At 38.5% G+C, this 24,737-nt stretch overlaps 1 protein-coding gene and 1 pseudogene across 7 annotated transcripts in view; one reads left to right on the forward strand and one right to left on the reverse strand.

Moving 5' to 3' along the window:
* SIPA1L1 (signal induced proliferation associated 1 like 1) overlaps window positions 1–24,737 on the forward strand; it is a 413,451-nt gene that overhangs the window by 218,619 nt on the left and 170,095 nt on the right. The window lies entirely within an intron of this gene.
* On the reverse strand, window positions 4,844–6,054 carry LOC102473149 (eukaryotic initiation factor 4A-I pseudogene; annotated as a pseudogene).

Genomic DNA, 24,737 nt, shown 5'->3' on the forward strand with positions numbered 1-24,737 from the left:
TTCAAGGGCTTGGAGTTTCCATTCCATTTCTGCTCCCACACAGTATCTGTTGCTCTTTGCTTTTCAGATGGCCTTTTTTATTCAAGTAGCTCTGCTTATTCTTGTATGACCATAAGGATTTCACAGAACATGGTTTTAAAGGAAATACAAACCAATGATTATTTAAGATAATAAAGTTATGAATTTCTTACTACAAATGTAATAGATATATGAGGCATTACTTAGAGATTTCATTGGCAGGAAGGTGAAGCAATGAGAAGACATTTTAAAATTACCCAAATGAATTGGGTATTTCTTGTTTCAAGCAAGTATGTGCTGCCAGTACCCATCACCTGTGTCTGAATAGCTTTCCTGGGCTTAAGTATAAGGTCAGAGGTCTGTATACCTGATTATGTAATAAAATGTCTGCTAGTAGTATTTTATTCACTGTATTTCTGCTATTTGCAAAATTGAAATAACTTTGAAAGATAATTAAATTGTCTTTTATCACAATTGTCTTTTATCACTAGTTGATTTTTAATTTATATCCTTTGAGGAGAAGTGTAATGATAATAGAAGGTATTTATATATTAGATGCAATTAGTGTATATGAGTTGTTTTATGAGCCTTAAAATGCAGGTATCAGGGGACCCGCAGATGGCATAATGTCGCTGGGCTCCCATGTAGTTGACTGCAGTTCAAGTCCCAGACCCGATGGCCTAAAACTCATGCCGGGGTGGGTGCATACATGCCTAAAATCCCTAGAGGATAATGAAGAAGGGATTGTGATGTGGCTACCCCCCTGGGGGATGATTTTTTGCTTTCTGTCTCTGGCAAGTGCATGTACCCTGTAGGAAAAATCTCCCTCTTAAAAAAAAAAAATGCAGTTATCAGGAACCAGCAGTTAATGTAATGGCTATGTCGCTGGATTCCCACGTAGTCGACCGTGGTTCGCGTCCCGGACCCTGGTGGTTTAAAACTCACGCCGGGCGCATGTGTGTGTGTGCCCAAGATCCCGAGAGGAGAATGGAGGAGAAGGGATTGTGGCGTGACCATCCCCCCTGGGGGGGTGATTTCTCGCTTTCTGTCTCGATGTCTCTGTCTGTCTGTCTGGCGAGCGCACACGCCCTGTAGTGAAAACTTCTCAAAAAAAAAAAAATGCAGTTATCAGGACCAGCGGATAGGATAATGGTTATGTTGCTGGACGGCTATGTAGTCAGCCGCAGTTTGAGTCCTGATCCTGGTGGCTTAAAACTCACGCTTGGTGGGTATGTGTTTGTGTGTGTGTGTGTGTGTGTGCGTGCACGCGCACGTGCGTGTGCCCAAAATCCCAAGAGGAGAATGGAGGAGAAGGGATTGAAGGTATTGCCTCAGGGCTATACCCTCAGGGGATAATTTCTTGCTTACTATCTCTCTGTCTCTGGCAAGCGCACACACCCCATAGCAAAAAAAATCTCTCTCAAAAACAAACAAACAAAAAATTGCAATTACCAACTTTCAGTCAGCAGGAGAACCAGTGTAATTTTAAGTGTAATTTACATTAGGATGTTTATATTTCTAATATTCCTAATAGACATAAAATAAATTTGGTATTTAAGTATAAAATTAAGTATAAAACTTAAACAAAAAGCCATGCTTATATGCTGATATAATAGGATACAGTTAAACTTTATGTGACCATGGCCATGAGCTGTTGAACTTTATCCTACAGAAGTTATTATGTTTCTAATTTTTTAAGTGCAGTAAAAAGATTTAGGACACCTTTTTCAAGGCAGCTCCCTTTGTCTTCCAAAGGGACCCCATAATGATAGATCCATTTAACAGCAGATTGGAACTTACTAATTAATTACCATTAGTTATATCTCTCTGAAACACTCATTTCTATGTTTTTTTTTTGTTTTTTTTTGTTTGTTTTTTTGTTTTTTTTTAAGAAGAAGAAAAACAACAACACCACAAAGTTTTGCTGTGTTGTGATCTGCCTCAGCCCCCAGTGTAGTTAGGACTACAGACAGGTGCCACCATGCTGACTTTTCAGGGTTTAGGGTGGAGAATCAAACCTGGGCCTGTTATGTGGCCTAAGTGCCAATAGCAACATCTGTCAACGTCCTGGACCTAGTTAGTATATCTTAATCTTTTAGGGGAGAGATCTTTGCAGTGAGGGGTCCTGGTTCTTGGGCTATGGCTTTGTCTTTCTGAATGCTTTGACACTTCTTGTTCTCCTTAGCTCAGGATGCTTGCCCTTACAGAGGAGCTGTCCAACAGGCGAGTGAGGTAATTCAGCTGTCATTCCAAGCCCTAGGGCCTCTTTTGATTATTTCTGAAGTTTTGTTTACTCTCTTATTATCTCTGCCTGTATTGGCCACATGGAGTTAGATTTAGATATCAGCAGCAAATATTTGATATTTTCAACCCCATGTTGGGCAATTGGGAGGTTTCTATTTGGTTACTTAAAATAGGTCACCAGACACATTGTATTACTCCCATAGTTTAATAGGCCATCAGATGAGTCACTTGGGTGAATGTTCCTTTTGTGAATCCAGTGTACCCAGTTAAGTAGCAGCCAAGGGTATTAAGACTCTTTTCAAAGAGATTAGTGAATTGATCTGTGGGCCCCTGTCAACTGAAAGTTGCCCTTAGAAAGTTTCATCTACTCATTTTCTTCAGTATTCCCTTTTCCAGTTGTGAAAGATTAGTTTTCTTGTGTAAATTGAGGGTCATGCTTACTGAAGATAATTAGAAAAAAGGGGAATTGGATTGGGAATAGGAGAAATGAGGACAAACATTTGGCTGTAGCAATAGTGAAGGATTTCTTTGCAGTGACACTTCAGGCAAGATAAAGGGAATCGATGGACATAAACTGGTTCTGAGCGACTGGGCATCTCTGTGACTCTCAGAAGAGGGGCTCAGGAAGGTTGTGATGTGGGCCAAAATTTTAAGAAGCAGTTTAAGTTAGGTACTGGAAATATCCGAAATATGCATTTTACATTTTATTTCTGATTTTCTAAGGAGAACTGGAATGCAAGAGTCAAAACATGAGTCTTAATTCTGAAGAGCAGAGAGTTTGTAAATGGAAAAATGGACTGGGGTAGACATTTAAAAATGTATTTTCCATGAAGAAGAAAAGTCCCACCTTTGTTCTGGGCTGTCTTCTCTTCTTCATTGAAGTGGTAATACACAGTTCCATGACTTTAAATATCTATATGCCTCTGTGGATTCCCAGTTCAGTATTTTCCAACTCATATTTTCTTCCAGTTTGTATTTCTGACTGCCTTCCTGTATCTCCAGGACACAGATGTCCAATAAACATCGCTCATTTAATGTAATCAGGAAAGAACTCTGGATTTTCATCAGGATGACCGGCTCACCCTGGCTTCCTAGAATTTTATCAGTTTTAACATCCGAAATCCCACATTCTAGGAAACCCTTCTGCCCCAGGCAAACCAGGATGGCCGGTCACTCTATCTACTGTCTAAACCTGCTTTTCTTCCCCTCGATGCCTTAGGAGAATCATCTACCCAGTTGCTTATGCTAAACATGAAGGAGTTATCTTTGATATATTTCTTCCTAAACCCATCATTATGCTGTTTATAAATCATGCTTCCAGCAGCACACCTTGTCGTCTCTACTCCCCAAATACCCACCTCTGTCCACTTTTCTCTCTCTCTGCTGATCCCAGCTTAATGCAAGCTATTTCCTTCTCAAGCTGATTCGTGTCACGAGTCAAGGACATGGAACCCTCCAGCTGCAGCATGTGAAATCCAGCTCTGTCCTGTCACCAGGGCATCCCAACTTTGGCACAGCCCATACCCATCTCTCTCCTGCTCTCTAGCATCACCCCCTTCTCCTCCAGTCATGTTCTCTGCCTAGGTCTTGCTAAGTTTGTTCATATTTTAGCATCTTTCTACTTGTTTTTCCTTTATCTGTAATGTCCTTTCTTCTTTGCAGTTGATTCTTCCTTGACATTTAGGTGACTTCTTCCCACAGAGGCCTTCTTATTTTTTTTCTTTATTCACAATTGAATGCACACCCACTTGGAATAGATGGAGAAAAGAGCACTGTGCACAGGGTCTGGTCATGCTGCAGTCCCTGCCTGTCCCCCAGCTCTTTGGATCTTGGGTGATTGACCACAAACATGCCTAGTATGTTTCAGGCCGATCAGCTGGAAATCTGAACCCTAACTGTCAGTGTGGAATCTCTCTTCTCTTGAGCAGCACATTACTGCTGTGCCACGGAACTGGCCCCAGAGACCTTTCTTGACCAATCAATTACAAGTAGCAACTGGCCACTCTGAACCATATTACCCATATTTAAATTTCTTGAAAGGCACTTCCCACTGTCTGACCTTGATGGTGTTTACTGATTTGCTCATTCTCGTCCTCCTCTTCTAAAGCATACGACTCTCGAGACTGGCATTGACTACTGTCCTTTCCCCAGACTTTAAAACAGTTCACAGAATGGATGTCTGGGAAATATAATTCATGGAAGTAAAGACTACATTTGATTACCCAAGGCCTCTAATTAAAACTCCAAGGAGATGGAGATCTTGAAAGATTTTTAGCAAGCAGGGATTAATAAGTGGAAATTAATTGTACCCTGCCTGTCATTACTCCTAAAAAATGTCATTATATTGATATTTTCTTCATTTATTAAGATATTATCCTTACTTTATGTTAGCTAAAGTTTACAAAAACAGGGTTCAATCCTGGGGAGGGCTGAGGGAGTGACAGGAGGGGGGAGGGAAGGGAGCCAAGGGATGGGCATCTTGTCATTTCATTTCTTTTTTTTTTTTTTTCTTTGAATAAATGTCACTTTTTTGAATAAATGCTCCAACCCTGGCTGGGGCGAGGTTGCAGGACAACCCCTCTCAGATAAGGTCAGCAACGTTGAGGGACATTTCCTCGATGGAGGTGTTCTAGAAGGTCTCGATGTCTCTAAGACATCTCTTGTCATCTTCTGTTACCATGTTAGTAGCCATGCCCTTATGGCCAAATCGTCCACCACGGCCGATTCTGTGGATATAGTTTTCCCTGTCGGTGGGAAGGTCATAGTTGATGACTAAAGAAACTTGATGCACATCAATGCCTCTGGCCAGCAGGTCAGTGGTGATCGATACTCTGCTAGAGCCAGAATGGAACTCCCTCATGATTACATCTCGTTCCTTTTGGTCCATATCTCCATGCATGGCAGACACAGTGAAATCTCGGGTGTGCATCTTCTCAGTGAGCCAGTCCACCTTCCTTCGGGTGTTGATGAAGGTGACCACCTGGGTGATGGTCAGGGTTTCATGCAAATCACACAGTGTGTCCAGCTTCCATTCCTCTCATTCCACATTGATGTAGAACTGACAGATACCTTCCAGGGTCAGCTCTTCCTTCTTGACAAGAATCCGAATAGGGTCTCTCATGAACTTCTTGGTCACCTCAAGCACATCAGAAAGCATTGTAGCTGACAGCAAAACCACCTGTGTGTTGCTATTGAGCTTTTGGGATATGTCATTGATCTGGTCTTTGTATCTGCGGCTTAACATCTCATCAGCTTCATCCAATACGAACATCTTGATATGTTTGGAAGACAGGTAAGCATATCAAACATGCGGCAAGGGGTACCCACAATGATGTGGGGAGCTTCCATTTGCAGCTTCTGCACCTCAGCATGCACATTGATGCCTCTAGTGCAAGCATGATGGCAGGAGGCACCCATGTCGTTTCCTAGTGCCATGACCACCTTCTGTATCTCTTGAACCAATTCTCAAGTGGATGCCAGGACTAAAGCCTGGGTGACCTTTAGATCTAATTTGATCTGCTGCAAAATCGATATGGCAAATGTGGCCGTTTTCCTAGTCCAAGATTGGGCTTGAGCAATCACATCATAACCCTTGATACAAGGAAGAATGGCTCGCTGCTGGATGGCAGAGGGTTTCTCAAAACCGTAGGCATAGACGCCATGGAGAAGGGACTCTGAGAAGTTCATATCATCAAAGCTGTCAACAATCTTATTCCAGTTACTCTCGACGCCCTTGGGCTCTATTCCATGGGGGCCATTGTCTCTGGATTGGGAATCCTGACTTGCAGACATGATCCTTAGAAACGCCTTTTTTGGAAATTTTTTTGAAGAATTATTTTATTTAGCTTTAATAATTAATTAATTTACTTTGGCCAGAGAGAGAGAGTGCGAGAGAATGAGAGAGAGGAAAGTGAGAAAGCAAGCCACCAGGTCCGAGATGCAAACTGTGGTCAGCCATGTGGGAGTCCAGTGCCCCCAACCACCACGCCACCTGCCGACCACATGCATTTTCCCATATTCTGTGTTCCTTTTAAGTTCATAAGTTAGTCAATGACAAGTTCTCTTCCTACAGCAGTTTTCGAGAATGTACCCTGGGTGTGAAGGTAGAACCACTGAACACATCAGTCTGTGGGCAGTACAGAGATCTTTGGAACTTTCCTCAATTGCTTTGACATAAGGGTTATGTTTTGGAACTTGTGTGAGTATAAATCTTAGCATTTCAGTGTTGATGGCACTTGTAAATCAGCCCCCTAGCTTCATGACTCTGGGAGTTTGGGGCCAGCTAGTTCTTCTTTGTTGTGGATAGCTGTCACATGGTGTGATGTTCAGCCACATCCCTGGCTCTGCCCACTACCTGGCAACAGCACACCCTCGGTTCCAACCACAGATGTCTCTAGATATTACCAAGTATTCCTCGGGAAGGCAAAGTCTCCCTTATTGCAGTCCACTCTAAATAATGAGTTTGTTTATTTCTCTTTTCTTTACATTGGGAAATTATGTAGTTTTAAAAATATTTTAAAATTTCATTTATTGATTTATTTTGGTGTGTGTGCTGGGGGAGGAGGGGAGGATGTAGCTGATTTCTAAAAGCTATTATAAGGACAGATTGTTCATCTTACACCATTACTAAGTTATAAGATTCTATTTTTTACTTGTATGTTTCTGTAATTTCGTGGTAAGCTTTGCGTTAGAAACCCTAAAATATTCTGAGAGAATTTGTTCTTTCAGTGTTTCTATATTTTCCGCCTGCTCTCATCACCATGGAGCTAAACACTTTGAGGCATGTTAGGTTAAAAACAGTAATGACAGAGGAGGGATAAACCATTTCACTTCTCTGTCCTTTTTCCCTCTCTTTGTTCCCTCTTACCCTTCAGTCAACCAAATGGAATATTACTTTGAATGTTTTAAAATTGGCCATGAAGATAGGAAGGATATGTTTTTTTCAAGACTCTTTTTTTTCCCTCCCCAGGAAAATGCTAACAATATAATTTGAGTAGACCCATGATTGACATTCTCAGATAAAGGGAAAGGAACTGGGAATGTGTAAGGAAGGGAGCCTTTTTCCTGGGCCCGCGTCCGTATTACGGATGTCTGTGCTTCTAACATCACATTGCATTAGTTAGAGCTCCCCTACGTCATACAGAATGCGTTTTCTTCAGGTGCAGAGCAAACATCAAGATGTCTACACCTGGTTTTATTGAGAACTAGTTCTTGGAATACATTTAATTCTTATCACTTTCTTAAACTGAAACCTTAGCACGTTATTGTGTATAAAGTAAGACGTAATAAGGGACAGTCTGTTACTTGAAGAGTTTGAGCTTCTACTCTCCTTAGTGGGTATGTTGGAGATTCACAGAGTACCAAACTTGAACCAGTCGTTTGTCATCCATTGGAAATGCAAAAGATAACTCTAGTTGGTTGTCTTTTATAATTTTCAGGTTGGGGGTTTTCTTTGGAATGCACAGCCTTATCCATTTATAGAATTTGAGCTTTGGCCCAACTGCCTATCTAGTCCTTTCATATGTACTAAAGATAAATATAAAGGAAAAAGTTTTCTTTCCTAATATTTATGAAATGTGACTTCTACTGTTGCAGTTTGTGGGAACATGTAGTGAGATATTATTTCTGTTTATCAGTGGTAGTTTAGAGACGTTTTCTGTTTAAAATACTACATTTTTCTAGACAAATTAATGTCTCTTGATGTTAATTATCAATCCATCCTTGGCTTCACTGTGTCCAGAGTTTTTGATAATGAATTTGGGAAATTTAGATGCCTCATAAAATATATATGTGTGTGTGCATGTACATATGAGATACATATACACATACATACATAATACCGCCTTTTTTTGTACACATGAAGACATGATATTGAATTTAAAAGTGATTGACCTTATAAACAGTGTATTCATGCTGGTAAAATTTACTTTACAGGCCCATAATGATATACAGTGGTTAAATTTATAATAAATAGATAAATAATAAAAGAAAAGCATGTAAGCAACAGAGATTTAGGTGATAGAAAGATTAATGGGGTTAGCAGGTGGTTAATGGCACTGGACTCCCACATGGCCCGCTGTGGTTCGAGTCGTGGACCTGGTGGCTTGTACGTGCGTTCTCTCCTTCTCTTTCTCTCACTTTCTCACGCTCTTGCTCTGTCTCTCTCTGATCAAGTTAAAATTATTAAAGTTAAAAAAAGGAGACAAGGGACCAGCAGTTAGCGTAATGGCTATGTCGCTGGACTCCCACATAGTTGACCGCGGTTTGAGTCCCGGACCCGGTGGCTTAAACTCATGCCGGGCGTGTGTGCGTGCATGCCCAAGATCCCGAGAGGAGAATGGAGGAGAAGGGATTGCGGCGTGACCATCCTCCCTGGGGGGTGATTTCTCGCTTTCTGTCTCTCTGTCTCTCTCTGTCTGGCGAGCGCATGCGCCCTATAGCAAAAACCTCTCAAAAAAAAAAAAAAAAGGAGACGATATAAAGATTGAAACAGAATCAAAATTTATCTGCTTTTCTAATGTGGGCTACGAAAAGATAGACTTTTTCTATTGCTTTAAGTCTTTATCTTCACTATGAAACCCAAGATGTTGTTGGCATTCTTAAGTAATACTACTCTCCACAAAGCCTTCTTTATGAAGAGTTCATGAAGACTTATTTTTGCTAATTTGCATATATATTTTTTTCTTTCTTTTTTTGGAGAGGTTTTTGCTATAGGTCGCGTGCGCTTGCCAGTAAGACAGAGGCAGAGAGACAGAAAGTGAGAAATCACTCCCCAGGGGAGATGGCCACACCGCAATCCCTTCTCCTCTGTTCTCCTCTCAGGATCTTGGGCACACATGCACAGATGCCCGGAGTGAGTTTAAGCTACCAGGTCCGGGACTCGAACCGCAGTCGACTGCCATTACACTAACTGCTGATCCCCTAATTTGTATATTGATAAGAAAAAAAAAAGCAGTAGTTCATAAATGATAACATCCCTGATTTTATTCTTATAAAAACTTCTGGTGAGTTTTTGGATATTGCATTGCTGTTCCCATATCTGCTATACTCAGACTACCCTGCTTTTTACAGTGTTTGTGAATACAAGCAGAGATACAAAGCAGTTACACTCTCCCTCTTTAATTTTTGAATATCGCTGCTCTGGTTTGCAGATAGATAGATAGATTTCTGTACACATATTTGTATAGTTAACTGTGTTTACTTATATATGTGTCTATTAATTTTCCTGTAAAATGTTTTTGTCATATTTCCTTTGGCTTTAAATTTACTCAACAGACGTTTCCTTTTTTCCCCCTGTTTGTTTATTTAGTGAGAGAGGGAGAATGGAAGAGGTGTGCCCATGATGGGGTCTTCATGTTATAGCCGGCCAGGATCACAGGTGCACCCCATATGTTGAAGTAGATGTGAACCCAGAGACTTTCCAAATGATTTCCAGTGTGACTCTGGGTAGGCCTAATTCACAGACACTTCTGAATTCCTATTGGATGTCAGGTACAGCACTAGTCACTGGGACAGTAGACAGCTATAGAGACCCCATCTTCTTAGAGCCTGTAGAAAATTCGTAATATCCAGTAGAGTGCAGTGGGAAAGACTGGTATTGTTTAAAAGCAGTCATTTTAAACAATACCAATCCTAAAGTCCCATTTGCTTTGTGGTATGCTCTTCATCCATGTATGTGCTGTAGTTAGTTTTAAAATTTTTTTTCCTTTTTTCCCCACTACTTACATCATTGAGCTCATATTAGTTAAAATATAGTTTAATATAGTTAAAAATAAAACCTTACCATTGTATTGTGTTCTCTCATGGAATTATAAACATTTTGAATGTTGTATTACTGAGTATATAATGTTCTATTATTTATATAGTTTGAGGGTATTTAAGATTCCGTTGTATTTTAAATAATTTCACCATGAACATTTTTTAAAAAGAATTATTTGTTTAATTTTATTTACTATGACTATTTTTTAATTTTACCAGTGAGAGGTAGAAAGAGAGGGAAAGTAAGAAAGTAGGTTGCCAGGTCCAGGACTCAAACCACGGTTGGCCATGTGGGATCCAGTGCCTTAACTACCATATCACCTGCCTGCCCCATATGATGAACATTTTTTTGCATAAAGTGTTGTCTTGGATTTTTTCTGTAGGAAATACTCAAGAGTAAAATACCTGAACACAGAGTCTAAACATTATAAAGGCTCTTGATACATAGATTTCTTTTTTTCTTTGAATATTTATTGTAATTTATGATTTACATATAATCATTGCACATATCTGTAGGTTACAGAATGGTCTTAAAAGCATGATACATTTCAAGGCTTTTAAAACTAATTTTTAAACTCCTAATAGCTAATGAGCCTGTTTTCTAAAAAGTAATACTTTTAATTTGTATTGGCTTTTATTTCTTTTGGTGTCTGGGTGTTTTGTCTTGACTTAATGTTTCTTTGCACATACTTGATGTATTAATCTGTGTTGCGTTTATCACAGCTTTTTAAAAAACTAGTTTCTGGGTTGTCTTTCAATATACAAATGGTTTAAAGTTTCATGTAACCAGATCTATCCGTTTTTGTTGTTGTTGTTTCTTTTATAAATTATACACGTATAAAAATCTCCTCCATTCAATATCACATTTGTTCCCTGACTTTTCTAACTAAGTCTTCCCACTCATTAATTTCAAAAGAAGGGAAGTCTGCCATTTGCGAGCCAGGAGGACCTTGCTACTAAATAGAATTCCTACAGGTTATATTTTTGTAGTTCTCTGCATAGAGGGGCCACTCACACTAATCATTAACTTCTGGTTTTGCTATAGTACTTGGTATTGGAACGCCTATTTAATTTTATATATTTATGGTTCTGTTTAACTTGGGTCTTGTGAAAGTACTTTATGAAATATAAAAAATGAAAACGAACAAAGTTTAATAAAATTAAACTAAAGTCATGATTGATTCCTTCATGAGTTCATACTTTGCTTTAAGAAAACCCAGAAATGAAAGTTGACTCTTTTCAGATGTAACCAATATAAAGAAACCTACTTCACTTTCTTGTAATAGGAATATCATGTACAGACTGTAGCGTTAGGCTCAAATCAGCTGCCAAATAGAATGTAAAATATTGTCTCAGGCTTATTTTATGGTGATAATAAGTAATGTTCTAATTTGTGCAAGTTCAGTTTTTAAAAATGTCTAAATCAGTTGAAATGAAAATGTTTCCAATTTTTTGGAAAATGAATACTGTTCACCTACATTGTAGGTAATTATTGAAAGTATTGCTTTGTGATATGTATGTCAATTATCTTATTATTATTATTTTTTTTAGCCAAAACCCCACTTTCATAATTAACATTCTTGGCGACATTTCAGGGAGCATGTGTAAAAATACTTCATTGAATTTAAGCCTGAGTACTGTAAATTACTCTTACATCATATATTTATGTACTTATGTCTATCTCTTCCACTAATTGGAATCATTTTTAGGGCAGTGTCTTGCATATAAAATGGTACCTCTAATATTTTAGAATAAGAGATTTTTGTTGGGTGAATATCAGGGCATAGACTGAAAAATATAGAAAAAAGGAATGCAGGGAGACTTCAAAAAATTCACAGAAAAGTGGAATTAAAGTAAGTTTTTTTGATGCAGAAAAATTTTGAAATTCATGCGTAGTTTTTTCATAATGTTCATTTTTCTTTTCTTTCTTTCTTTTTATTTTTTTTTTGGAGAGGTTTTCACTATAGGGCGCATGCGCTCGCCAGACAGACAGAGAGAGACATAGAGACAGAAAGCGAGAAATCACCCCCCAGGGGGGATGGTCACGCCGCAGTCCCTTCTCCTCCATTCTCCTCTTGGGATCTTGGGCATGCATGCACACGCGCCCGGCATGAGTTTTAAGCCACCGGGTCCAGGACGCGAACCACAGTCGACCACGTGGGAGTCCAGCAACATAGCCATTACGCTAGCTGCTGGTTCCCATAATGTTCATTTTTTATGTGCTTTGTGAGGACTCCTTGTTTTTTTTTGAAATACCCCAGATGTGCTGGGCCTTGTATTAGACATTCACCGACCTTAAAATTATATAGAGAGCATTGCTTTTCTAAAACTGAACCTAGGTTTTTTTATCTTTTTTTGTTGTTGTTGTTAATTTTCTGGATATTATGAGGAGTAGGTGTTCAGGAAACAGTAGGAAACTGGATATTTGGAGAGCTGCAACATATTTCAAGGTGGATTTTCGTCGTGGGAGAATAGGAGGCAAGAGCCTCAGTGAACCACTCCCTGTGTTCTCGAACGTACTGTAAGCAGAAGTGGTGTGGAAGGCGAGATTAAACCGGGATGTTTGTGGACCATATGCATGTGCTGGAAGGTAACCTGCTTGTGAAGGTTTAGTTATTGAATCCAAATAATGTAAGTCTCCTTTCTTTTTAATTTTCTGAAGCATTTTGGATTGTGCAAAGTATCAACAGATGTCAGCATTTTCATCTTCTGCTCAGTCTTAATTGCAACTTTACTTTTTTTGTAGAGGCATAAAAGAAAAATAATTTTTTTTTCCCAGCTTCTCTTATAGGTACTGCTTATAGGCTTTTTTAATTCCTCCCCTGACATTGGACTGTCTCAGAAAAAAATTTCTGCCAGACTTGTGTCAAAACATTATCAAGACTTATGATTTTATCACTTAGGGCAGTGAAATGATCTTGCAGGCATGTTCATGTGCCATATTAGTTCGTGACTTAGGCAAATGAATTTCGTTTTCCTACTTAAGCAGCAGCCTTGTGGCTTGTACACATGCTTAGTGATGCAAGGAGGGGATGGATCTTTGTCAAGAGTTCTACAGGACTTTTGAAATTTAAGATGGCTGTCTTCTCCCAGGCATCCTGTACTCTAAGAGGAAAAAAGATAACAGAAAAGTCACTGGTAAAGAGTAGCTGAACTTGTTTTTTCTTTTCTTTTCTTTTCTTTTTTAAATCAGGAAAGCTAAAGTTTGCCAGGAAGTTGCATTCTGCAGACTTCGGTTTACTTTTCGTTGGTCACAGCTAGATTACTCGATTAGGTGGTTACCCCTAAATCAGTCACTGGCCATGTGGCATAAGAATCAAAACTGATTTAGAGAATTCCTAGTTTATCTGCTCAGGCTAAGTTAGTTCATGTCAGGGTGTTCCATACCTTCCTTGAATAAGTTGAGAACTGATCATTAGTAAAGAATTGGGGGAGGGAATGAGGGTAGGTACCGCTCAGTGTTGGCCACACCTTGTGGAGTGCGCACAAGGTATACTGGCTTGGTTTAGGAGTCCTGTGCATTTTGAATTCCCTTGCTTCTGGATTTTCTGGAATAAATTAGGGATTTTGTTTTCAATATTATATCACATGTTCTTTTCTCACAGTGCAGTGTGTTTTGAGTCATTCCTTGCTCATATAGCACATGCTTTTTTCTTTAAAGAATTTGTCTCTGGCCTTTGTGCACTAGTTATTCCCTAGTTTACCTTCAAGTTGTAGCTCAACTGTTTTCTCAGTAAAGCCTTCCCTAGCTCTTCAGCAACCCTAGATTCTTGTCCTATGTATTCTTTTCTTTTAACTTTATTTATTTATTTTAATTTGACCAGAAAGGGAATAATTGAGAAAGTGAGAGAAAAAGTGAGAAAGTGAGAAAGCAAGTTACCACGTCTGGGACTCGAACTGTGGTCAGCCATGTGGGAGTCCAGCACCCTTAACCACCATGCCATCTACCGTCCCCACCCACCCCATGTATTCTTACTGCACTAATTCAGTCTAATCATTTTTTTCTTATAAGACAACCTGCTTTCCACACTCTCTAGCATGCAGAAAATCGTCAGTATTAACCGTGGATTGGCCTTGTAACCTTATGACTGACTGTAGTTCAGATCTCTGACCTGCAGGTCGAAGGCATGTGTGCATGCATGCCTCGGATCCAACAGGACAGGGAAGCCCATGAGAAGGACATGCAGCATGACTGTGCCGTGCTCCATTGAGTGGTGCTTGTTACTGCTGCCTCTCTGTTTCTGTTTTTGGCTGTCTGGTGAGCACCTGTATCTTTTGGCAAAACAAAACAAAAAAAACCTATGTTTTTTCCTTATCTTCTTTTATTTATTTATTTAGAGTTTTTTGTTTGTTTGTTTGTTTTTTGCTATAGGGTATGGGTGCTCACCAGAGAGAGAGAAAGTGAGAAATCAGCCCCTGAAGGAATGGCCACACCACAGTCTCTTTTCCTTCGCTCTTCTCTCGGGATTTTGGGAATGCACGCACACAAGCCTGGTCTGATTTTTAGGCCACCAGGTCCGGACTTGAACCTTTGATTACTATGTGGGAGTCTAGCAACATAACTATTATGCCACCTGCTGGTCCCACTTCTCTTCCTTTAAATACGGTTTTCTTTAACATATAAGGTAGTTGCACTGCTTTGCTTTCTACACTTTCACTATTCTTGGGTCTAAGTGAATAAATGAATAATTTTATGATTTTTTTTTTTTTTTTGGAGAGGTTTCTGCTACAGGGCACATGAGCTCTCCAGAAAGACAGAGAGACAGAAAGAGAGAAATCATGCCCCCAGGGGAGATGGCCACGCCGCAATCCCTTCTCCTCTATTCTCCTCTCCAGATCTTGGGCACGCACGTAGACGCGCCTGGGGTGAATTTAAGCCACCAAGTCTGAGACTCAAACCGTGGTCAACTACATGGGAGTCCAGCAACATAGCCATTACGCCAACTGCTGGTCCTGAGTTTTCTTAATTTATTTTAAAATACATGGATTCCTGCTTTTGTTCCAACAGGTACTCCACTTAGAAATCTGAGCAGTCTCCTTCCCCTTCCTTGACATTATCATAACTTCTTGTCCCTGGCATGTTCTTTCCTCTACCTCGCTCCTTTCTCCACTCAGTGTAGCTGTGTACTTAATTCTAAAGCAAGTACTAGGTACTTTCACAGGTTTGAATCACTTCTTCTCCTCACTTGAAGGTAATCCTTTTCTTGCATACTTTAACCATGCCTTCTGTTTCTCTCCCAAGCCAGATACCTTAAAAAAGAGACCTTGGGTGTCACATAATCATATTAGCAAAATAAAACTTCCTGGTGTTGAGGCCAGCCCATGGACTTGTGATTAAGGTGGTTCGATCCCACATGACTGACCACACAGTTTGAGTTCTTGAAAAACATACCACACGTGTGTGCGTATGTGCCTAAAATCCCGAAAGGAAGAAGACATAAGGAGAAGGCATTGTGATGTAAAAGTGTCCCGGGGGGGGGTGGTCTTTTCTTCTTCTTTTCTCTCTCTCTCTCTCTCTCTCTCTCTCTATTTTTCTCTGGCAAGAGAGTGTACCTTCTGGCAAACTAAAAAATAGAAAAGTGGTGGAGAAAATGTGGGAAAACAGGCCCTCTTTTGAAGAACGTTGATTGTTTTCTAATTGTTCATATTTTCTCATTCAGGGTTTCTATTTGAAATTTTTCATTTTTATGCTCATATCTTTCACTTCTGTATTTATGCAAGTATCTTTATCTTTTTGACACTGTCTCTTTCATAATTTTCCTTTCTTATTATTTCTCAGTTTTTGTTTTACTTATATCACGCAACTTTGTCATTTGCACTGGGGTGTTATTTTTGTTTGTTTTCTTCTCACTAAGAAGGCCTTGGATTGTTAGTTGTACAGAAGATTTTTTGGAAATCATTCCTATGTGTGCTCTTAATTCCAAAGTTCCTGAATTTGTGTTTGCAAAAAGGACAGGAAAACCTGCCTAGAGATTCTAATGAGGTTTCCATATTTAACGAATTTTATAATTAAACCATAATTAATGGCATTTTAAAAAATACTCTTAGAAGTATAATTTGCCCTTTTTATATGACAGTAATGCCATATAAATACATATAAATACTAAAATACAGAATGGACTCCTTGCCATTTGCTTTAGTGAAGATGATGGACTGTATGCAATGGTCATTTGAGTTTGCTAACTGGCAAATGCTTTATCTTTGCAAAAGTAAAATAGCCACATATGGTAAGATTTATTTCTCCTTTAAATATTCTTGCATGTTTTTATGACTTTCTTACTTATCTCTCTTTACTTTTAACAAAAATCATGAAGTGTAGGCAATTTCCTGCGTATTACTTCCAACATAATTTTTTTTATTGTGGAAAGCCATTGTATTTCAAATATTTATAAAGAAGAAAATCTTCTCTTGAAAAAATTTACTCTATTTTTATTTTTCCATTTTCTTCTGAGGTTCTTGTGCTTTTGTATATATAAATATATGTTTACAGAGTAGAATATAGTATATCTATTTTTTTAATTTGACATTATATTGTAAATTTAGGTCATGTTAACTAATAGCCAACTCCATAAGGCAACAAAAGGAGAAAACTATTATTTAAAAGTGTTATGAATGTCTAACTAGAAAAAAAAAATTAAGAGAATCATCAAAATATTACCTCTAATGGGGTCAACAGGTGGCGTGGTGGTTAAGGCACTGGACTCGCACGTGGCCAACTGTGTTTAAGGCCTAGACCTGGCAGGTTGAAAATCACCCCAGGCGAGAGCATCAGATGGAGTAATGGTTATGTCACTGAGCTCCTATGTAGCTCCTATGGTTCTAGTCCTGGACCCAGCAGCTTAGTACTCAGGCTGAGTTTGTGTGCGTGAGTGCCCAAAATCCCAAGAGGAGAATAGAGGAGGAAGGATTGCAGCGTGGCCATCCTCCCTGGGGGATACTTTTTCACTTTTTGTCTCTCTGTCTTTTCTTTGATGAGCACGTGTGCCCTGTAGCAAAACCTTCTCTAAAAAAAGAAGAGAAAATCAAACCTGGCACGCGCGCATGTGTGTGTGTGTGTGTGTGTGTGTGTGTGTGTGTGTGTACCCAAAATTCCAGGATGAAAATGGAGAAGGGATGTGACATGGCCATCTTCCCTGGGCAGTGATTTTTCACTTTCCCTGTCTCTATCTCTTTCTTTCTCCAGTAAGCACATGTGCCCTATGGTAAAAACCTAAGTAAAAAAAAGAGAAAGAGAGAGAGAGAGAGAGAGAGAGAGAGAAGGAAAATATTGCCTCTAGTAAAAATTCATAAAGATTATAGTCTATGATATAAGTAAACAAAAATCAATAGAACAGTATATTAGAAAATGTGATTACATGAATGCACCTAGTTTTAATAATAAAATGATATGATGTGCCTTATTAAAAATCTAACAAAGGTATATAGTAGCTTTATGGATTAAAAGATATTCAAGCAGACCTAAGTAAGTAGGAGCTAGATATGGTACTGAATGAGAAGTGCCCATATTAAAAATAAGTTAAACAGCCACCCCATGGCCTGGTGATTAAGGTGGCTGGATCCCATATTGCCAACTGGACCGTTTGAGTCCCAGATCCAGTGGCTTGAGAAACACAAGTGTGTGTGCTCACATGTCCAGAATACCTGGAGGAGGGATCAAGGCATGACCAACCCCCAGGAAAGGTATTTTCTCACTTTGTCTCTCTCTCTCTCTGTTCCTGTTGTTCTGCAGTGAGTGCTCTTGCCCTCTGACAAAATTAGAAAAATAATCAGAAGTTATCATTTCCTAAGTTACTTCAGGGCTTTTGGCATGCAACTTGACAGAATGGTCCTAAAATTAATCGAGAAGTTACAATTAATGATACCAGCAGGATACATTAAAATACTGGGGTATAAGTCAGTAATTTAAAAGTATTGGTCATTCTTCAAGAAGTGGTAGTGGGACAATATAATACAATAAGATTATATTCCTATAAATAAATTCTAGATGCATTAAAGACATGCTTTTTAAAAAGAAACTTTAAAACTTTTAGAAGGAAATACTGGGTCACCAGAAAAGTCATGATGTATTTTTCTATGCAGAAATTCATCATGACTTTTCCGATACCCCAATATAAGTGAATATATAACTAATATTGGAAGCTGGGAGAACTTCTTGAACAGAACACAAAAAGCCCAAACTGTAAATTTTGCCATGTTAAATTTCAAATGCAGGTATATGAAAATATGCCTTAAAGGTAAAGACAAGGTATAGACTAAAATTACATTTGGGTATGCATGTCTAATGAAGGTTGAATTGCCACAGTATAAAAGAAATTCTATCACTTACAAAGAGGACAAAGACCTCTTGAAAAAATGAACAAAATATAGTAGATAAGACCAATAAACAAAATTCTATAATTATCAAGGAAATAGCAATGAGAGCAACAAGGTGGCATTTTATGTCCTCATATTAGTAATACTTAAATGAAAGTTGCAACAATAAGGGATGCTCTGCACTTTTTTATTGTAAATTTGTGGTAGCAACTTAGACCAGTTTTTTTGTTTGTTTGTTTGTTTTGCTATTGCGCACGTGCACTTGCCAGAGAGACAGAAAGTGAGAAATCATCCCCAGAGGGGATGGCCACCCTGCGATTCTCCTCTCGGGACTTTGGGTACTCACACATACGCGTCTGGCATGAGTTTTAAACTGCCAGGTCTACATGGGAGTCCAACAACGTAACCATTACACCATCTGTAGATCCCAGGAGAACAGTTCTAATGTCAAAAGATACTCCAACTCAAACTTTCAGCAGTTCCCTTTTAAAATCCTCTAAAGACTTCCACACATATTCCTAAAGAAGATGTAAAAGGACTATTTATTCTATCAATATTTGTAATAGCAAAATATTGGAAATAATCTAGACTTCAGTCAACAAAATCTAGTATATACAGAGGATGGAAAAACAGAAGTTATTACAAAGGATCCCTATTATAAAGGTTATCTTTTTGTAGCAACATGGATAAATTTTGAAAACAGTTTCAGTGAGAAAAGAAAGTTGCAAAAGGATGCATTCCAAATCCTATGTAGTAAAAGTTTGAAAGTGTTTGTGGGAAAGGTGCATGGCATCCTTAGGAGAGAAGTTTCTCTGCAGCAGCAGCAGGGAGAATAGGATGGGAAGTTAACATTAGGTGTATTAGTAATGTTTTATTTGTGGCGTGTGGGGAAATTTGGCAGACTACTAACATTTAGTCAGTCTGGGTGGTGGGCATCTCTGTTTTTGTAGGTTTCAAATATTTCATAATGGAAAGTTTTCAGTGTAAGCTAATAGTTTATCGGTCTCCAGTTCAGCATGTCGAATTAAAAGCACACAGTTATTTTCTTTCCCTCTTTAAGCACTATACCAGTGTTATTCAGGAAATGTTAAAAGACACAACTATACAAGGGCAAATAAGAAAAGAAATAGGAGCAGATCAGAATTATCAACACAGTGTTGGTCAGCAGAGAAAAGGAGAGAGAGATGAAGTGTAACTGATTTCGGAATGTCAGAAAAAGTTGAATCTGAGTAAGTTCTATTACTGAGGGATTCCTGTAAAAGGTGATCCTGAATAATTTCAGAATTAAGGCCCCAAGTAGCTGAAAAAATAGACTTATGATTGGGATTGGTTGTAAGTAGATAGGTCCCTTTACTAACCCAGTATAATCATAGAGACTGTAGTCACAGGGCGGGTTTAATATGAAACATTTTTTGATCGGCTTGATTCTCAGAACGCTGACACTCAGGAAGCAAGTGCAGCCATTTCTTTAGGGAGACTGGAGTGGATCCTAGAGATACTCATTAATGGCGTAATTATGCCTTATGTTTATAAATGTACCTTATGTTTATGGTACATTTTCATAAATACCTTTCATATATACTGCATCCAATGCAAAGATTATGAAAAGATCCACATAAGGACTACTCCAATAGTAAAAAGATGAGCCTAAAAAGTTCCAGAAAAAGAACATCTAAAATATAAAAAAGCAGGAATAAAAAAAATTGGACTTCTCAACTCCAATAGTAGAAGCTAAAAGATAATGGAATGATTTCTTGAAAATTCTAATGGTGTTTGTTTTAGTACCTGTAGTTCAAGACTAAATTGTTAATACCCATGTACTCCTTAGGTAGTTGCTGAATGAAGATAATGGTTCATTTAAGTGAGGGAGTAAACTGAGAAATGAAGAAGTGAGATCTGGAAGACATGTGATCCATCCAGGAGACAGGGAAAGGGATGGTGAGCATGGTAACCCACAGGATGCTCCCACGAATGCCCGTGCAGGAGAACTAGCAATCGGCAGGGCTGGATTGGGGTGGGGGAGAGGTCTAGAAGAGAGGCCCTCTGGGGAACAAAAAGGGAATTAGTTGGCAGCTTGTTGCTTTTGACCATATGGAAAATAATAATGAGAAGAATTTTTTGCTTGTTGAGTTTAAGAAAAATTTAGGGTAGATATATGGAAACTAAGCACATTTTAAAAATGAAGCAGTTGCTAAGTCCAGAAAAAGTAAAATAAGTAACTAAGCAAAAGTATATATCCTACTCTATATAGCTATGTGATATAACTGATATATATCTCACACACACACACACACACACAGTACACATACAAGTACGTATATACATGCTTAAATACATAAAATAGGGCAAGGGAAGGAGAAGAGATACTTACTAGAAGCATACTCATTTCTTATCTTCCACAATAGGGTATCAGTAGATAATATCCAAGTTCAACAAATCAAGAAATAACCACATTAGCCCAGTATTTAGGAGTATGGAAGTACAAGAGGAGACAGTGCTATGAATTCAAAGTGTCTGCTTCTGGGAGTAGAGAAGATGAAGTAAAGCAAGCATGTGTGTGTTTCTGTGTATGTTTGTGTTTCCGAGTGTGTGTTTGTGTGTTTTCTTATATGCCTTTGGTACTATTTACCTTTAACTACTGATATGCATTACTTTGATAAAAACATAAATAAAATAAATAACCTTACAGTGAGTATCTTTGTACAATAGGCTTTCCTTCCTCTTTTTTTTTTTTTTTTTCCTCCCATCAAATCAGGCTGAAAGAGGTGTGGCTTGTTTAGTAAATGCTTTCTTTCTTTCTTTCTTTTTTTTTTTTTACAATTAAAGTATGAATTTATTTTGGTACAAAAACTTTTTGAAATTCATACATAGATTTCCTATTACACATATTTCCATGAGCTTTCTTTTCTGAAAATTTTTAAATTAATTAATTTACATTCATTCCCTGAGCATCATCACAGCATACAAAATGTGATTTCCCATCCAGAATATACTGCATGGTGGTTTAATCATGCATGTTATTGTCAATAATTTTCCATTTCTAATTTTGTGTGTGTGTGTGTATATATATATTTTTAACCCCTATTTCTGACCCTCTGCCATTTCCCACCCTCCTCCCACACTATCTCTGGTGTCTACAGTAGTTTTCCATTCCTTTTCCCCCCACATTTTATTGATCACAAAATGTCTTAAATAATCTAATCACTTTCAACAGCAAGTTTAACTGGTAGTTTCAAGAAAAGCAGTTTTAACTTTAATAAATCAAAGAAATGCTAAGGAACTTTGCTTAAAACTTAAAGCCAGGAAACTAATATTCTGTTCAAATAGTATGTACATGAACATATTGACAACTCAAGACAGGACAAAAATGCTTAAAACCAGAAAACAAAGCTTAGAAGAAAATCAGCAGTGTTTTCGTCAAAAGTCATAAAATGCTATTTCACCAGTTAAGTCTCATGTACTTAATCTATCTTCTTTTGTGGTTCCATCTTTCCAATTAAATTCTGGGATATAACATTCAATTCCAGATTTGTCCCTACAATTAATTTGGCCATTTTCTTAGTTTTTGAACTCTTATATCTGTGTGTCTGTATTCTTGGGACTAGATTTTTGAGTGCCTCTCTAGGTTTGGAAAGTTTTCTTGCAAAATTTCATGGAATAGATTATCAAGGCCCTTATGATTCTCTTTGCCTTCTGGGATTCCAGTTATCTGGATGTTTGAATGTTTGGTAGTATCTAGTATTTCTCATATGTTATTCTCATCTTTTTGGGCAGTTTTCTCAATCTTTGTGGTGGATTTTTCTAGACCAGTGATTTTATCTTCTACACCTGAGATTCTGTTTTCTGTATGATCTAGTCTGCCTTTAATACTTTTAAGGGAGATTTTGATTTCCTATATTATAGCCTTCATCTCTAACAGGTCCATTTGATTCATTTTTATGGTATGTATTTCCTCTTGTAAGAATTTCCTCACTTTCTGGAACTCGTCACCTCCTTTCTCCTTTCTCTTCTGCAGTTCATTGTCTCTTTTCTCTTCCATTTGTTAGCTTCATCATTATGAATATTCTATTTCTTTATCAGACATTTCTATGATTTCCACTGAACTGTCTGTGGATGAAGAGGAGTTACTCTTTTCTCTTGGAGGAGAGATATTTTCTTGCTTTCCCATATTTCTTGTGACCCTGCAGTATTTTCTAGTCATCTGATGGTGTGTTTCTTCCAAATTCTCGAAGTTCAATCTGAGTGTTCAGGAGCATGCAGAGGAGGTGATCTGGAGTCTCTTTGCTGTACCGTTTTTATCCCTTTATGTAGTAGATTCAGTGGGTATTGAGGAATATGTTAACCCTAATAGTATTTGGATGTTTGGCTATGGTTCTCTTAGATCTGTCTGAAAACACTGTGAATGGAGATTGAGGAGCAGAGTGATGAGATAAAAGAAAAAGAGAAGGTAAGAGAGAGAGAGAGAGAGCACAAAGAAAGAGAGAGGAAAAGAGGGGAAACAAAGAAAAAACAACCAAAAAATTACTTTTAAAAAAAAACAAACAGCAAAAAATAAAAAACTGTGTGGTGCACTTAGGTGCTGCATGAAATCACTAGTTCTCAGGAGCAACAGTGGTGAAGTCTTCTTCTGAAGGCCTGCCTTTTGCCTCTCCTGCAGGGGAGGAGGAAAGGAGATTATTAGCAAGATAAAAGAATAACTGAAAGCCAAGAGAATACTTTACCTTAAAAAATTTTAAAAGAAAATATTACAAAAAATGAGAAGAGGGAACCAGCAGTTAGCGTAATGGCTATGTCGCTGGACTCCCACGTAGTCGACTGCAGTTCGTGTCCCCGACCCGGTGGGTTAAAACTCACGCCGGGCACGTGTGCATGCGTGCCCAAGATCCCAAGAGGAGAATGGAGGAGAAGGGATTGCGGCGTGACCATCCCCCCTGGGGGGTGATTTCTCACTTTCTGTCTCTATGTCTCTCTCTGTCTGTCTGGCGAGCGCACACGCCCTACAGTGAAAATCTCTCCAAAAAAAAAAAAAAAAAAAAAAAAAAGAGAAGACAGAGAGAGGCAGAGAGACAGCGACAGAGAGAAGGCTAGAGGGACTCCCTACCACTCAAGTTTGGGGGCTGGAGGCTGAATTATGAGTAGAAAATCTTCATTTCTCTTTTTTCCCTGAAATCACTAGTTTTTAGGAGCGATGGTGGAGTCTTCTTTTGAAGGCCTGCCCCTCACCTCTCCACTTGAGTTTGGGGGCTGGAGGCTGAATTATTAGTAGAAAATCTTCATTTCTCTTTTTTCCCTGAAATCACTAGTTCTCAGGAGCAATGGTAGAGTCTTCTTTTCGGCTTTCCTTCTTATAGATTGTAAAATCACTTCTCCATCTTTGTCATACTACTGGCTTTTTTCTAAAATATAGTTGGCATTTATGATTAACCCTTTACTTCAAACTAAAACTAAAATAAGGCACAGTCCCTGGCCAAAGTACTTTTGGTTCAAAGGGTGGTATGCCAGAAAACCTTGAGAAATCAGGATGCTTTTTGTATGCTTGTCCTTTGGGAACTAAGGAAGTGGGAGAGTGCTGGGATCTCAAGAGAAGGAGTGGATTCTAACAGCTGCACGAGGAAAGGGCAAGAAGACAAGCTCTGGAACCTGCTTTAGGGGGAGGACCACCCACAGCTGCTGCAGTAGAAAGTTCCTTCTGTATTTGAACGTGTAGACATTTCTCAGGGTTGAGAGAGGGATTACAGAGCTCTGTAATATGTATATCTCTGGTTTGCCTATTAGTTTCTTCCCCCACCCCCAGAGGATTCTACTGATTTCCATTGCTTTCAGCAACATAAGGATGTTGGTTTTAACTGTATCACTGTTAACTGTGGGTACCGCATTCCTGAAACAAACAGTTCCTAATAGTGAAATGGTGCGGTATTGTTTTGTTTTGTATGTCTTTGATGGTTATTGCACCCATGATTGTTATAACACGAGGTAGGCCTTCTCTTGAACTGTGTTCTGTCAAGAATTTTTCTTACTCCAGCATTTTCTTTCTTTGAAACTTGTTTTGAATGCAGTTTTGCCAGGAAACTTCAAAAAGACAGTCCCTCATTTTTTCTTGGCAGTAGATCCAGTGTTAGAAGGTAATAACACAGAATGAAATCATGATTTCTTTAAAATAGAAATTTTTGTTTCTAAAGTAGAAATCTTGATTTTTTTTCTTTTATCACCCTAAGTTTCCTATAGTACTCTCAAGGGATGCTGTAGAAGGGTAAAATAGGTGGGCATTGGGTGATAAAATGGTGGACAAATTACTGAAAGAAAATATATCCATATGCAATCTTGAAGGAGGAGTAAGAGTTAAACAGGAGAAAATGGGATGGGTAGGAATAAAATAGGGGAAGAAAAGAAGAGATTTGCATGGG

Source organism: Tupaia chinensis, unplaced genomic scaffold (genome assembly GCF_000334495.1).
Source record: "Tupaia chinensis unplaced genomic scaffold, TupChi_1.0 Scaffold145367_1, whole genome shotgun sequence".
Lineage (NCBI taxonomy): Eukaryota > Metazoa > Chordata > Mammalia > Scandentia > Tupaiidae > Tupaia > Tupaia belangeri.